Source organism: Trachypithecus francoisi, unplaced genomic scaffold, assembly GCF_009764315.1.
Source record: "Trachypithecus francoisi isolate TF-2019V2 unplaced genomic scaffold, Tfra_2.0 Lachesis_group1, whole genome shotgun sequence".
NCBI lineage: Eukaryota > Metazoa > Chordata > Mammalia > Primates > Cercopithecidae > Trachypithecus > Trachypithecus francoisi.
The window spans coordinates 90,674,143-90,690,162 of record NW_022681454.1 but is presented as its reverse complement, the minus strand read 5'-3'; positions in this window follow the sequence as shown (position 1 = coordinate 90,690,162).

Below are 16,020 nucleotides of genomic sequence, written 5' to 3'. Positions count from 1 at the left end.
ATCCATCTGCTCACTGGGATCAATGCATATATGATTGTCTCCTTTTGAACTGCTAATTAGAACCTCAAAAGAATGCAACCATTTGTCTCTCAACTACCTGTGACCTGGAAGCCCCTTCCCTGCTTTGAGTTGTCCTACCTTTCCAGACTAAACCAATGTTCATTTTACATGTATTGATTGGTGTCTCAGGTCTCCCTAAAATATATAAAACCAGGCTGTGCCCTGACTACCTTAGGCACATGTCATCAGGACCTCCTGTGGCTTTGTTAAGGGTACGCATCTCAATCTTGGCAAATAAACGTTCTAAATTAACTGAGACCTGTTTCCATTTTTTGGGGTTTGCATTTGGTAACCATGAAGCAATTCTGAGTGGAGATGCCCCTGATCTTTAACAAATCTCCTATCAGTGCTTGGTACCATCATGAGATAACTTTATGGCTCAGACCAACAGGACAATTTGCTGAGGTCTGAGAGAACCCCCTCCAGAGAATCCCTGATCTCCCAAAACTTGAATGTGATCTAAAGTTTATTTTTCTGTACAACTCCACTTCTTTAGAGTTTTGCTTGCTTCCAACACAAGGAAGGCAAGTTTTTTCCTGCTTCCATGATGAAGGAAGGTGGATATGGAACTCCATAATAAACTCCTTTATGGAGATTGAGCTCACTTCCAACTGGGAAGATGAAGATTTTTTTGTTTTGTTTTGTTTTTTTTTTGTTGTTTGTTTGTTTGTTTTCCTTTCCTGCCTCTAGGATGGCAGAGAGAAGTCTTTAGCCTGAGACCCATCCTTAGGTAAGTAACTGAATTGGGGTTTGTCTTGGCTAAGATGAACAACCAGCTGATCTTAATTTCGCATTACCATTAGAGCACCAAGAGACAGTATTGTGGGGCTTTCTTTGTTGTTTGTTCTCGTCTTTCTCCCATTGGATTTGACCTACTCTACCCAACGTGGCCAAATCTGAGTGAGAATTCCAAATTATGGGTAACAAGGCCTCTCTAATTTGGCTAAAATTCCTCATAGCTGTAAAAGAAAAAAAATAAAAAAGAAAAGAAAAAAAACATGTTTTTGGTTTCTGTGTTTGCTTCCTGTCTTAAAAAAAAAAAAAAAAATTGCTCTTTCATTTATTTTTCTTCCATCCTATACTTCCTTTCCCCTTTGTCATCTGTAGTACCAAAAACTGTAGAGAAACTTTTAATGACTTGAACCGCTTTAAATAATTCAGAATAAAGGCACCACTCACCCCATTTTGTAATATTCTGTTTTCTTAGTGGAGTTTCAAGAGACATGGGCAGATTCTTTTTAGGTCTAAAGCTCTGTTTTTCTATATTATATGAGCTACCCTTTTTGGCTTTAGGGTACCAGAGATGACTTTGCATTGTGAGAGGATTTGACATTGGCATGTGTAATGACAAATGAGAACTACAAAGTTATGAATGGCTGAGCACAATTTACAGGAAGTGGTGTTGGCTGTTTGTTTGTTTGTTTGTTTTTAATTTTGCTTTGTTTAGTATTCTTTTCTTTCCTAGTAAGTTGTTGTTTAAGGATCCCAATTCTGGTTGGCAGATGCATTCTAAAGGGTCTTCCCCCAAAATTCATCTTAATTTAGTTTTCCTATGTGCATTTGCATGAGGAACTGAACTGTTGTTTTCATATGCTAATGAGAAACACTTTCCTCAGCTCCAAAGAGAAAGAGCATTTGCTTCTCCTAGCTAAAAGGTGCCCTGGGTGACTGGGGGCCTCATGGGAGTTTGGTTAGAACAATGAAATTTTCTTAAGGGGTTGATTTATTCTTAATAAATCATGAGGTCTTTAAATTTTTGTAATCCAAAATTAAACTTTTATTGCATCTCACCTTTTTTTCTTTTAACTTTCTCTCCCCTTTTAAAAGGCACGTTTTCTTAAAGTCTAAAGGAAATATTTTCTTCCAATGTAATATCTGATGCACTGCAGAAGGTCTTTTCTTTTGCCTTTTGGTAACTGACCTAACCGATTTTACTTTTTATTATAGTAATTCTCATGCCATTATTAATTTTGGTTTGCTTAGGAAAAAACTGAGAGTTATTTTTATTTTAATAAATATTATTGTTTGGGTGAGGGAGAAGGGACAAAATAGAGGAAGGTGAACAAGATAGCACAGTCCTGATTGCTTCCGGGTTCTTCATCACCAACTTTTCCGTGCCCAGGAAAATACAGATCAACTGAGCATGCGCCAGGTGACGTCAATCCGAAGAGATGGAAACTTACCCGGCCACACCTACAGAGATGCCCCTATCACACCCTTACCCCACCCACTGCCCTCCCCCTTCCAGTACCAATGCATAAAAGTCCACCGCCAGCAGGAGCCGATGTGATTTCCTCGGCCCTTCTTGTGGACAGGAGAACCTCCCCCGAGAGCGCCAGCGCGACTTCCCTGGCCCCCATACCTGAGGACCAGAGAACCTCTCCCAAGAGTGTGCGCATATTTGCAGTAAAAGACTGCCGCTTTCTTATGTACTTTGACCTCATGTTTAATTATTTAGTTTTCCTAAATTAAATTAAGACAGTTATTACATCCATGTATCTCTCTGTATTTGCTTTTAAAGTCCTTGTGGCATTTAGTTACAGGTCTTTGACTCCAGGGTCTAAAAAGGATACAAAGCCCTGGTCAATCTTAAACACTGACATTAATTAAAGCCTCATCTTCAGGCCCCATTGAAGATGCCAATCAAAATAAACTGCATTCCTGAGACACAGAGCAAGAAATTAAAGCTATTGAACTCCTCAAGGCCCAGAGACTATTGTGGAAGTAGTGGGTGCATGGGATTGTAAGGGTCAATTTTGAAAGATAAAGTAAGTTTAGTTTCTTTACAAATTAATCACTAGTATCAAAGTCACACTGATCCAAGACCAACATATGTGTCCCTGTGTCAGAATAACAAGTTTTTCTTGAAGCTTTAATCAACTCCTTAATAAAGGTTATAAAGTTTATTAAAAAGGCTTATGGAAGTTATATCTTATGGTCAACATTAAAAGTTTACAGATTATTTATAACATTTTGAAAAACAAATTTAATTAACTTTATGCTGTTTTCATTAGGGTGTATTATTAGGAAAATTAGTCTTCTCTCTCAAAGAATGAAGGTTCTCACCTGTTTTCAAAATCCTTGAGTTATCACTTTGGTTAAATGAATGACATATTTTACAATGACCTGTGATCATATTTTGTGATATTAAGTGTTTTAAACCTTGGATATTTGACAAACTTTCAAAAATCAAATTATGAATTTTATCTTTTTCTGACCTAATTAATCCTTTGAGATACTAGATTCCCTAAAGCCCAAAAATGACACAATTTGGCTTATTTGATATAAAAATGATATAGGAAGCATTGTCAAATATAAAATGGTGTTTGGTTTTCTTTGAGCTATATTTGTATAAATATGTTATTGGTATGTGTTCCAAATTATGAAAAACTCTTGTAATTCTGACATGCCTTAATGTACATTATCATTAATAATCATAATTGTTATGTTAAAATAATTATGTGCCACAGATGTAACAAATTTACTTGTCAATTGTGTCTTTGACTTGTTTCTTCCATGGACAATAGTTGTCTTGTTTTGATTCTCTTTAGAAGGTGGTTTTATAATCAGCCATAAAACTCTAACAGGTACTCTTGAATGCATATTTCTCATAACTTTGGAGACTGTGACATCAGAATAGAGGAAAAACTTTAAGGACTCATGTAGAGCTAAAATGGTCATAAATATCAAGCAGAACATGAATTAACTGCATGATCTGAACTAATCTTTTTGACCTTTTGCTTAAAACATTGCTGATCCTTTGTTTTGTTTTTCAGGCTCTTGAAACTTTTCTTGAGCTACTGGCAACTTTTAACAATTAAGTATACTCCTATGAACAAAATTTGGAGTACATTTTTTTCTCTTTATCTGATTTTTTCGGAATTTGGAAACTATTTGTGAGTATTCTTAACTTACGGCAATACAGTTATTTGCATAAGTGCAACAAGAATCTGTTTTCATTTGTAATAGGACACAATTGGAGAAACTGGTAATTTTACTAAGACTTTGACTGGATTTGTGTGCTTTCCTTTACGAATCAAACTTCACTTATGGAGCTAATAAATCATTTGGGAAAACTGGTCACATATTTTACACAGTTCCTATACAGGATTTCTGACCTGTGGTAAGTAAAAATTGTCACTTTCTGACAGGTCCAGGAGCCCTAGGCTTATCTTGGAACCTCAAGAGGAGAGGAAAATCCTTCCAACTCATAGGTATTTGATGGTACAAATTCATGGTTGGGCTTGGCTTTAAAAAAGTCTTATCTGAGATTCTTTCTATGGAACAAAGTTCCATCAAAACCAATTTTAAAAGCCTATGTGAAAAATAATTATTCTTGCTGCACTTTATACAAATAATCTGGCAAAGTATAATATAGCAAATCAGTCCTACCATGATTTGTCTTTAGTAAAAATGGAAAACTGGAGAGAGAAAAATGGTTTCAAAAACTATAGTATACCTGTTGTTAGACTTTAATCTTTCCTAATGTTTTCCAATTTTTATTATTTTCTACAGTTTGGGCTGAGTTCTAATTTATCCTGGCTACAGGTCTCCAAAATTATATCTTCAATTAATTTTTCTTGTTTCTTTTCCTTTTCCCCTCATTTTTTCTAATTTTAAATAATTGAAAGCTCAGCTGTACTTTTGTAAATCCCTGTGAACTGAAGCTAGACAACTTAAAGTTCAGAAGAATATAACAGCAAACTATTTACACACATAAACCACTTTCATACTTGCCTATTGATATGGGAACTTCAGAGTAATGTGGCCTATATCACTTTTCTAGGATTGTTACTTTGTTTCTTGTTGTTTTTTTTCTCCTTTCCTCCTCCTATTTTCTCTTCATAAGGCATGAGACTTCTCAACCTTCTAAAAATGAGCCTTCCTGATACCTTGGGACCTACCTATTTAGGAATAAACCATCCTAACCATAGGAGATCAGATGAAACTTGGGTCCAAATATTCATTTTCTTTTAAAATCCTTTCTCCAAAAGATTTTAAAAAAGAAAAGGGGGGAAATGTGAAAGGAAAATATCTTGGGATTCAAAATCACTAAGCTAAAAGGAAAATTCAAGCTTATAATTTCTTAGGGCAAACATGCCTCCCATTCTATTCAAAGTCATCCCTCTGTTCACTTAGATAAATGTATATCTGATTGCCTCTTTTGGAAAGGCTAATCAGAACCTAAAAAGAATGCAAATATTTGTCTCTCACCCATGACCTGGAAGCCCCCTCCCCACTTGGATTTGTCTCCTTTTTCTGAACTGAACCAAAGTTCACTTTACATATATTGATTGATGTCTCATGTCTCCCTAAAATGTATAAAACCAAGCTGTGCTCTGGTCACCTTGGGCACATGTAGTCAGGACCTCCTGATACTGTGTCCTGCGGCGGTGCATGTCCTCAAGTCCTCAACCTTGGCAAAATAAACTTTCTAAATTAACTAAGACCTGTCTCAGTTGTTGGTGTTCTTATGGGTATGGCTTTATTAGCAACATGAAAATAAACTAATGCAATAAATTGGTACCGGGTAGTGGGGTGCTCCTGTAAAGATACCCAAAAATGTGGAAGCAACTTTGAAACTGGATAACAGGCAGAGGCTGAAACAGTTTGGAGGCCTCACAAAAAGACAGGGAAATGTGAGAAAGTTTGGAACTTCCTAGACACTTGGAGAGCTCAGAAGGCAAGAAGATACGGGAAACTTTGGAACTTCTTAGAAACTTGTTTAACAGTTTTGACCAAAATACTGATAGTGATATGGTGGTCTCAGATGGAGATGAGGAATTTGTTGGGAACTGCAGTAAAGGTCACTCTTGCTATGCAAAGAGACTGTCGGCATTTTGCCCCGTCCTAGAGATCTGTGGGACTTTGAACTTGAGAGAGATGATGTAGTGTATCTGGCAGAAGAAATTTCTAAGCAGCAAAGTGTTCAAGACAAGGCGGAGCATAAAAGTTTGAAAAATTTGTAGACTGATTATGGAGTAGATAAGAAAACCCCACTTTCTCAGCAAAAATCAAGCCAGCTGCAGAAATTTACATGAATAACGAGGAGCCAAATGTTAATCACCAAGTCGATGGGGAAAATATCTCCAGGGTATGTCAGAGACCTCCGTGGCAGTCCCTCCCATCACAGATTCAGAGGCCTAGAAAGAAAAAAGTGGTTTTGTGGGCCAGTCCCAGGACCCCCCTGCTGTGTGCAACCTAAGAAATTGGTGCCCTGTGTCCCAGCCACTCCAATCATGGCTAAAAGGGGCCAAGGCACAGGTTGGGTCATGGCTCCAGAAAGTGTAAGCCCCAAGCCTTGGCAGCTTCCACATGATGTTGAACCTGTGATTGCACACTAGTCAAGAACTGAGGTTTGGAAATCTTCACCTAGATTTCAGAGGATGTGTGGAAAAGCCCGGATGTTCAGGCAAAAGTTTGCTGCAGGGGCAGCGTCCTTGTGGAGAAGTTCTGCTAGAGTCGTGGAAAAGGAAAATGTGGGGTAGGAGCCCCCACAGAGGATCCCCACTGGGGCTCTACCTAGTGGAGCCATGAGAAGAGGGCCATGGTTCTCCAGACTCCAGAATGGTAGATCCATATACAGCTTTCACTGTGTGCCTGAAAAAGCTGCAGACACTCAACACCAGCCTGTGAAAGCGGCCAGGAGGGGGACTGTATTCTGCAAAGCTACAGGGACAAAGCTGCCCAGGGCCGTGGGAGCCCACGTCTTGCATGAACATAACCTGAATTTGAGACATGGTGTCAAAGGAGATTATTTTGGAAACTTAAGGCTTAATGACTGCCCTATTAAATTTTGGACTCGTATTGGGCCTGGAGCCCCTTTATTTTGGCCAATTTCTCCCATTTGGAATGAGTGTTATTTACCCAATACCTGTACCCCTATTGTATCTAGGAAGTAAGAAACTTGCTTTTAATTTTATAGGGTCTTAGGCAGAAGGGACTTGCTTTGTCTCAGATGAGACTTTGGACTGTGGACTTTTGAGTTAGTGCTGAAATGAGTTAAGACTTTGGAGGACTGCTGGGAAGGCATAATTCGTTTTGAAATGTGAGGACATGAAATTTGGTTGGGGCCAGGGGCAGAATGATATTGTTTGGCTGTGTCCGCACCCAAATCTCATATTGAATTGTAGCTCCCATAGTCACCACGTGTCATAGGAGAGACCCAGTAGGAGGTAATTGAATCATAGGGGTGGGTTTTTCCCATGCTAGTCTCGTGATAGTGATTGAGTCTCACTAGATCTGATGATTTTATAAAGGGCAATTCCCCTGTACACAATCTGTTGCCTGCCACCAGGTAAGACATGCTTTTGTTCCTCCTGAACTTTTCACCATGATTGTGGGTCCTCCTCAGCCATGCCGAACTGTGAATCACTTAAACCTCTTTCCTTAATAAATTACGCAGACTCAGATATGTCTTATTAGTGGTGTGAAAATGAACTAATACAAGATTCACTGGGTGATGGGAAAGTGTGACTATATCAGAACTGGGAAAGTCCAAAGAGAGAAGTAAACACTGCCACAGTGCATATTGACTTAAAAATTAAAAATCAAGAGATAACAGGATAAACATGAGTTTTAGAAATAAGGAATAAGAAAAATAACTGATTCATTTGAAAGACTGTTATAGGACTTGGATTTAGGTCAGGACCAATTGAGAAGAGCTATTTTTTCATGACTTACATTATACTTTAAGCTAGGTTTAAATTGCTTCACTGGGGAGAAAATGATTCAAATTTTTTGGAATCTTTAGGATACTCGGCATCTAGTTGAAGATATCCAGATGTAGAACTATTCCATATGACCTTCTTCTCTTCCCCATTTTTAGATATTAATCATTTAAATGTCATAGTTTATTAATTTTTTTGCAGTACTTTACAAATATTTTTGTTTGCATTATCAAATTTATTTCTGGTAATAAGCCTATGAACTACAGAGAGAAGGAGTTGCCTGGAGTAAGATTGTCCTGATATGTATATATATATAATATATAAGTATATGAATATATATTTAATTTGTAACTTAGTGTACATATTGTAGCTATCAAATTTTTGGAAAGCTACTGAGGTCTTTCCAGTAATTAAGTAAGTAATCAACAGCGGAATATTGTACATGGTTATGTGACCATACTGAACAATGGTAGAAATACTATGTTTAAGTATGAATCGTAAAGAAATTTGTTCTGTGCTATCAGTCTAATGGACATAAATTATGTTTATAAAAAACTATTGAGCATATAGTAGATTGAAGCTGGTGTCTTACAAATGGAATATAAAGAGAAGTATAAACTCACTGCTGAACTTAAAGAGATTACAGTGAAATGTAGGGTTAAAAAAAATGATAGTGATTAGGTGTTTTTTATGTTCCAAGTAGTGTTTTCCATTTGTTGTCTCACTAGATAGCACATGTGTGCTTGGAGTTGGTTACCTTCATTATCCCAGTTTGCAGAAGATGAAGCCAGGGATTAGAGTGATTAAATAATATGTGCAAAGTGATACATAGCTGGTAAATGCTGAAGCAGGTGTTCAAACCAAGGCAGTCTAGCTCTAGAGACAGTTTTTAGAAAATTGCCCTCAAATATATTTTATAAATATAAATACAATGATAATAAAACTACACCATGAAAGTAAAATTTTAAAAAAATTGATAATGTATGAAGAATTCTGTTTGGAGGAAAAAGTACTTTATCATTTGTTCTCTTATAAGCAGTCACAGTGAGCAGAATACTTAGGGTGATTGTATTGCACCACCTTAAGAAAGGTAATCACAACAGGGATTAAAAAAACAGAACTATATTGGTAGTCTTCTGGATGAAGAAAAGTTATTTTTAGAGGCTTAATAGTAAGGCAGTTGGCATAAGTGTTAAGAGCACAGACCTTGGAATCAGACAGCCTGGGTTTGAAACTTGGCTCTATAATTTACAAGCTCTGTGACCTTGGGCTAGTTACCTAGTATCTTTGTTCTCAGATTTTTCTCACTGGTTCAATGGAGATATTAACATTGTCTACTTCATAGATTTGTAATGAAGATTAAATCATTGCTATATACAACATGCTAAGAACAGAATAAGTGGTATGTATTCGATATCATCAGTACCATATTTATTTCTATGATTATATAATTAATTTATTGGTGATAAGTCTATTATAAAAGGTTGAAACTGTGAAAGACTAAGTGCAGTAGACTGTTAAGGAGATTATTTTATTAAGGTTATGGTCATAGAGGGAACACTTATTAATGAGAAATGTCTCAAAGAAAGAAAGGGGTCTGGCATTTTATGGAGGCAAATAAACAAGTGGGTCACTTGAGTCTTATGGAGATCATGATAATGTTCAAAATTGTCAATCCCTCTTTTTGTACAAGACAAATATCTTCACTGCTAAATAACTTGAGTTGATCATTAACTTTCTGAGTGAGGCAAAGAAGCATGTAAGAAATAGTTACTGGAGGATTCTTTTTTTTTTTTTTCCTGTAAACTAGCTGAACCATCTGTTGAATGGTTCAGCAGAGTTTAGAACCCTTGTTATGACTGTTCTTGCTCTGGAGTTTAGGAATCTTAAAAGAGGGAAGCCTAAAATAATAAAAAAGTGAAATACTCATATAAAATATTGTATTAAAATAAAGAATCCAGGTTTGTACCCTGAAATTAACCAGTTTAGTGGATTCCAGGTGGTTATGCAGCACTACTAACTGAGTTCTCAAAACTCTCAAGCTAGAAAATTGATGCCTTGATTGATGCTGACCATAGTCTGGTTACCTCTTGCATGCATGACCTGGGTATTTTGCTGTACTTCCTTAATGATTCAGATAGAACCTTGTCCAGGAAGAATTTGGGCCCATGGATGGTCTCTTGCAGTGGTTAGCCCTTCAAGATTTGTATCAAGTAGCCAGGGTTCCACTTGCAGAACTTCTTCAGATCCTGGTAAAAATGGCCAGCCCCAACATAATCAGAGTCAAGATATGCAAGTAAAGTTTTACTTCTTGGTAACACTGAGGAAGGAGAAAGATTGGAAAAGTTAGTTTGGAGGGCTATTGACAGATATTAAAGAAAACTTGGAGAATTGAAATTTGTCAAGGATTGACAACTTGGACAAGGTAATAATGTGTTTCCATCTACAAGTAGGTACCAAAACTGGTTTTATATGGAAGGTTAGGAATTCAATTAAATGTCCATCAGGCAAGACAGAATTTGCATATTCATCAGCTATTGGAAAATTACATAGTGGTGAAAAATAGCTCAAGATGAATGTGGGTTCCAGATAGCTCAGAATGAACAGGGCTAGAATTTGATAAACCAAAAGGATATGCTATAGATGACACATTGTTTGTCACTGATTCACAAAATTTCTCTTTAGAGTGACCCCTCTTTTGATAAAAACAAATTTCAAGGAAAGATTATTCTTGATCACAAAATAGGATTATTATTAGATAGTAGTATCATTAGATTTGGCTGGATTATTACATAGGAGAGGCAAGAATAGTAAATTACTATATTGGCTTTTAAAATTTTGATTTGCTGGAAGTTTTCACTAAAAAGAAAATCCAAGATTGTATTTTTAAAAGTCTCTTAAAACTAGAAGTCAAGCCAAGAGCTGGTGTGGTGTCAGACCAATGCCCTCCACAAAGATGTTCACATCTTAATCCCTGGAACCTATGAATATACCACTTTATATGAGAAGGGGAAATTAAAATTCCAGATAGAATTAATTGCTATTCAACTGATCATAAAACAGAGAGATTATCCTGGATTATACAGATGGGACCTATATAAAGTTAACTCTTCTTCAATGGGGAAGAAGAGAGCAGAAAAAGAGAATCCAAATTGTGTGATGTGATGAAATCAACTTGTACTTGCCGGCTTTGAAAATGAAGAAACAAGCCAAAAAATAAAGGAATAGGGGTGGCTTCTAAAAGCTGGAAGAGGAAAGAAATTGAATGATTTCCTACAGTCTAAAGAAAGGAATGTAGGCATTCTAATGTCTTGAATTTTGCCCAGTGATACCTATTTCAAACATCTGAATTACAAAACTTTAAGATAGTAAAATATTTTGTTTTGTCTACAAGTTTGTGGTATTTTGTTATAGCAACAATAGGAAACTAACAAACGGGTCATCACCCAAACACCTTTAAATTTCAGTGATACTTTTATTCTTAAAGCCCCCAAAACATTCTGAGTTTTGTGCTCTTGATAGGAAGTGACCTCTTTATGCATCTATAATGTTGGAAATCCTGTAAGCCATGTATGAAGGTAGTTTTCCCAAGAGGGCTTTGTGATCATTGGTTCAATAAGCCAACCTTAGTTCCTTAAAATTATTTGGTCATATCTGACTATGTGAGCATCATCCTCAAATGTGATAGCCCAGGCAATGCCTTGGGTACATATATTTTCAATTATGTCTTACTAACAAGGAAAGCATGCTCTATTGAATATATTAAAAGACTTATATTTCCACAAAAATAATGGTACTCAATAAGATTTTTTGAATCCTGGAATGGTCAGGCAGAGTGAAAAACATCATTTACAAATGTATAATTTTAGTTTCCAAAAACATAGTTTACTAAATTATTGTAAGTTATATATAGCTTAAAAGAAAAGATTAGGAGACTCTTTCTCTAAAAAAACAGAACAATAAAGAATCAGAAACATTTGAAATAAAATCCACAAGAACCTCTCATCAATACCCTCAGTCTTATATAATTATTTTCATGATCTGTCTTCGGTAAGCATTTTGTGAACCTGTCTACCTCTTACTTAGAGCTTTGGAAATACAAAGAAGTGACCCAAAAACTGTTTAAATACTGCTGTCAGAAGCCTGTAACCAAAAGTACCTTGTATAGTCTTTTCTTATGGGTCTCTAACACAGTTCTTTGTTGTTGTTGCTAAATATGAAGCATACTGGCTTACAGCTGATGGCAAGTGCTTTCAGGGTAGCATTAGAATAAAACAAAAACTAGACATAGATGACAAAAGACTTAAAAAGGCTATGGGTAACTTAATATTAGTAATTTAGAAAACAAATATCAGATGAGAGTTCATTACAAAAATAATACAAGTGAAAAAGAAAATTTGTTTATTTCCTGTGGCATGCAAAATAAAAGTCAATCCAAAATTATATTAGATAAAATATTTATAAGCATAATAATTAAAACTATTTTCAAAAATAGTAGATACAGTTATTACATTTAACTTACAAAACTGAAAGGAACATATTATTTACAAAGAAAATACTCCAGATATCAAGCATATAGTCAGAATATATCAAGAATATAAAGAAATTCTGTAAGTCTGGAATATCCGTAGATTAATAAAACTCCACAGTTAAATGATGTGAATCCCCAGTTCAAAACCAATGGCCTAGGAGACATGCCCTATTCAAATTAAAGAAATAGATTTACAAACAAGTTGATGTCTTACAAATAACTGAAATTATTACTGGAAATACTATGCTATTGTCTAATGTCAGCAAAGCAGCCAAAGAACACTGATAAATAGAAACATGCCATGGACTGTGAGGACAAAGACAAATCATAGGAATTTCATATACATATTCTGTAATCCATACATTAAGAACATTTTAGCAATATAAATTTGACCCTGGAAAGTCTAAGAATCTCTTCTGATTTGACCATTCTTCATATACATTGCATCAACAGTAACATATTAAATGAACCTAATTATTTCTGCCACTCTTTCTTTTCACAGTGAAAGAATAAATCATTTGTGATTTTCCAGGAGCCTTCTGGGAAATCAGAAATATAGTTTTAAGCTCAAAGGTATCATTTATAATTTTAATTTTAATTAATATACTTTTTAGAGTCATTTAGGGTGATACAAAAGTTGAACAGAAATTACAGTGTTCTCACATACTTCCTTTCTCTACCTGTCAGTTTTCCCTATTATTAACATCTTCATTCGTGTAGTATATTCGTTACAACTGATGGACAAATGCTAGTATGTTATTATTGACTAGTGTCCACAGTTTATATAAGGGTTCTTTCTTTGTATTGTGCATTCTACAGGTTTTGCCAAATGCATAAGCTCATGAATCCACCATTACAGTATAGTATAGAATAGTTTCACTGCCTTAAAAATTCCTCATATTCTACCTATTCATTCCTCCTCCTCACCCTTAATGCCCTAGCAAGAGCTGATGTTTTTAATGACTCTACAGTTTTACCTTTTCTAAAATGTCACACAATTGGAAACACAGAGTACATAGTTTTAAAGACTGCCTTTGTTTACCTAACAATATGCATTTAAGATTTCTGAATGTCTCGTATTATTTCTGAGGACTCTGTTCTGTTCCATTGGTCTATATCTCTGTTTTGGTACCAGTACCATGCTGTTTTGGTTACTGTAGCCTTGTAGTATAGTTTGAAGTCAGGTAGCATGATACCTCCAGCTTTCTTCTTTTGACTTAGGATTGTCTTGGCAATGCAGGCTCTTTTTTGTTTCCATATGAACTTTAAAGCAGTTTTTTCCAATTCTGTGAAGAAACTCATTGGCAGCTTGATGGGGATGGCATTGAATCTATAAATAACCTTGGGCAGTATGGCCATTTTCACGATATTGATTCTTCCTATCCATGAGCATGGTATGTTCTTCCATTTGTTAGTGTCCTCTTTTATTTCACTGAGCAGTGGTTTGTAGTTCTCCTTGAAGAGGTCCTTTACATCCCTTGTAAGTTGGATTCCTAGGTATTTTATTCTCTTTGAAGCAATTGTGAATGGAAGTTCATTCCTGATTTGGCTCTCTGTTTGTCTGTTACTGGTGTATAAGAATGCTTGTGATTTTTGCACATTAATTTTGTATCCTGAGACTTTGCTGAAGTTGATCTTTGACAAACCTGAGAGAAACAAGAAATGGGGAAAGGATTCCTTATTTAATAAATGGTGCTGGGAAAATTGGCTAGCCATAAGTAGAAAGCTGAAACTGGATCCTTTCCTTACTCCTTATATGAAAATTAATTCAAGATGGATTAGAGACTTAAATGTTAGACCTAATACCATAAAAACCCTAGAAGAAAACCTAGGTAGTGCCATTCAGGACATAGGCATGGGCAAGGACTTCATGTCTAAAACACCAAAAGCAACGGCAGCAAAAGCCAAAATTGACTAATGGGATCTAATTAAACTAAAGAGCTTCTGCACAGCAAAAGAAACTACCATCAGAGTGAACAGGCAACCTACAGAATGGGAGAAAAGTTTGCAATCCACTCATCTGACAAAGGGCTAATATCCAGAATCTACAAAGAACTCAAACAAATTTACAAGAAAAAAACAAACAACCCCATCAAAAAGTGGGCAAAGTATATGAACAGACATTTCTCAAAAGAAGACATTCATACAGCCAACAGACATATGAAAAAATGCTCATCATCACTGACCATCAGAGAAATGCAAATCAAAACCACAATGAGATACCATCTCACACCAGTTAGAATGGCAATCATTCAAAAGTCAGGAAACAACAGGTGCTGGAGAGGATGTGGAGAAATAGGAACACTTTTACACTGTTGGTGGGATTGTAAACTAGTTCAACCATTGTGGAAAACAGTATGGCAATTCCTCAAGGATCTAGATCTAGATGTACCATATGACCCAGCCATCCCACTACTAGGTATATACCCAAAGGATTATAAATCATGCTGCTATAAAGACACATGCACACGTATGTTTATTGCGGCACTATTCACAATAGCAAAGACTTGGAATCAACCCAAATGTCCACCTGTGACAGACTGGATTAAGAAAATGTGGCACATATACACTATGGAATATTATGCAGCCATAAAAAAGGATGAGTTTGCATCCTTTGTAGGGACATGGATGCAGCTGGAAACCATCATTCTTAGCAAACTATCACAAGAACAGAAAACCAAACACCACATGTTCTCACTCATAGGTGGGAACTGAACAATGAGATCACTTGGACTCGGGAAGGGGAACATCACACACTGGGGCCTATCATGGGGAGGGGGAAGAGGGGAGGGATTGCATTGCGAGTTATACCTGGTGTCAATGACGAGTTGATGGGTGCTGACGAGTTGATGGGTGCAGCACACCAACATGGCACAAGTATACATATGTAACAAATCTGCACGTTATGCACATGTACCCTAGAACTTAAAGTATAATAAAAAAAAAAATTAAAAAAAAAAAGATTCCTGAATGTCTTTCGGTGGCCTGATTGCTCATATCTTTTATTGCTGACTAACATTCCATTATTCCAATGTTATACCATTATTCAGATGGATGTTCTACTTTTTTTTTTTTTTTTTTTTTTATAATTCATTCTCCTATTTAAGGACACCTTAGTTTTCTCCAATTTTTGGTAATTATAAAACAAGATGCCATCAACATTCATATGAAGGGTTTTGTGTAGACATGAAGTTTCAACTCACTTGGGCAAATACTAAGGATTGTGGTAGCTGAATCATATGGTAAAGGTATAAAAGTATGAGTATGCTTAGTTTTGTAATAATTTTAAAAACTGTCTTCCGGTTGGTGTGGTGGCTCATGTCTGTAATCCCAGCACTCTGGGAGTAGGTGGATCACCAAGGTGGGCAGATCATGAGGTCAGGAGATGGAGACCATTCTGGTTGACACAGTGAAACCCCATCTCTAGTAAAAATACACACACACACACACACAAATTAGCCAGGCGTGGTGGCGGGCACTTGTAGTACCAGCTACTTGGGAGGATGAGGAAGGAGAATGGCCTGAACCCGGGAGGTGGAGCTTGCAGTGAGCCGAGATGGTGCCACTGCACTCCAGCCTGGGTGACAGAGCGAGATTCCATCTCAAAATAAATAAATAAATAAATAAATATAAATAAAAATAAAGACTATCTTCCAAAGTGGCTGTACCATTTTGCATTTCCACCAGTAGAGATTTCCTGTCAATCCACATCCTCTTCAACATTTAATCCCTTCCATGGTTTGGATTTTCCCACATTTC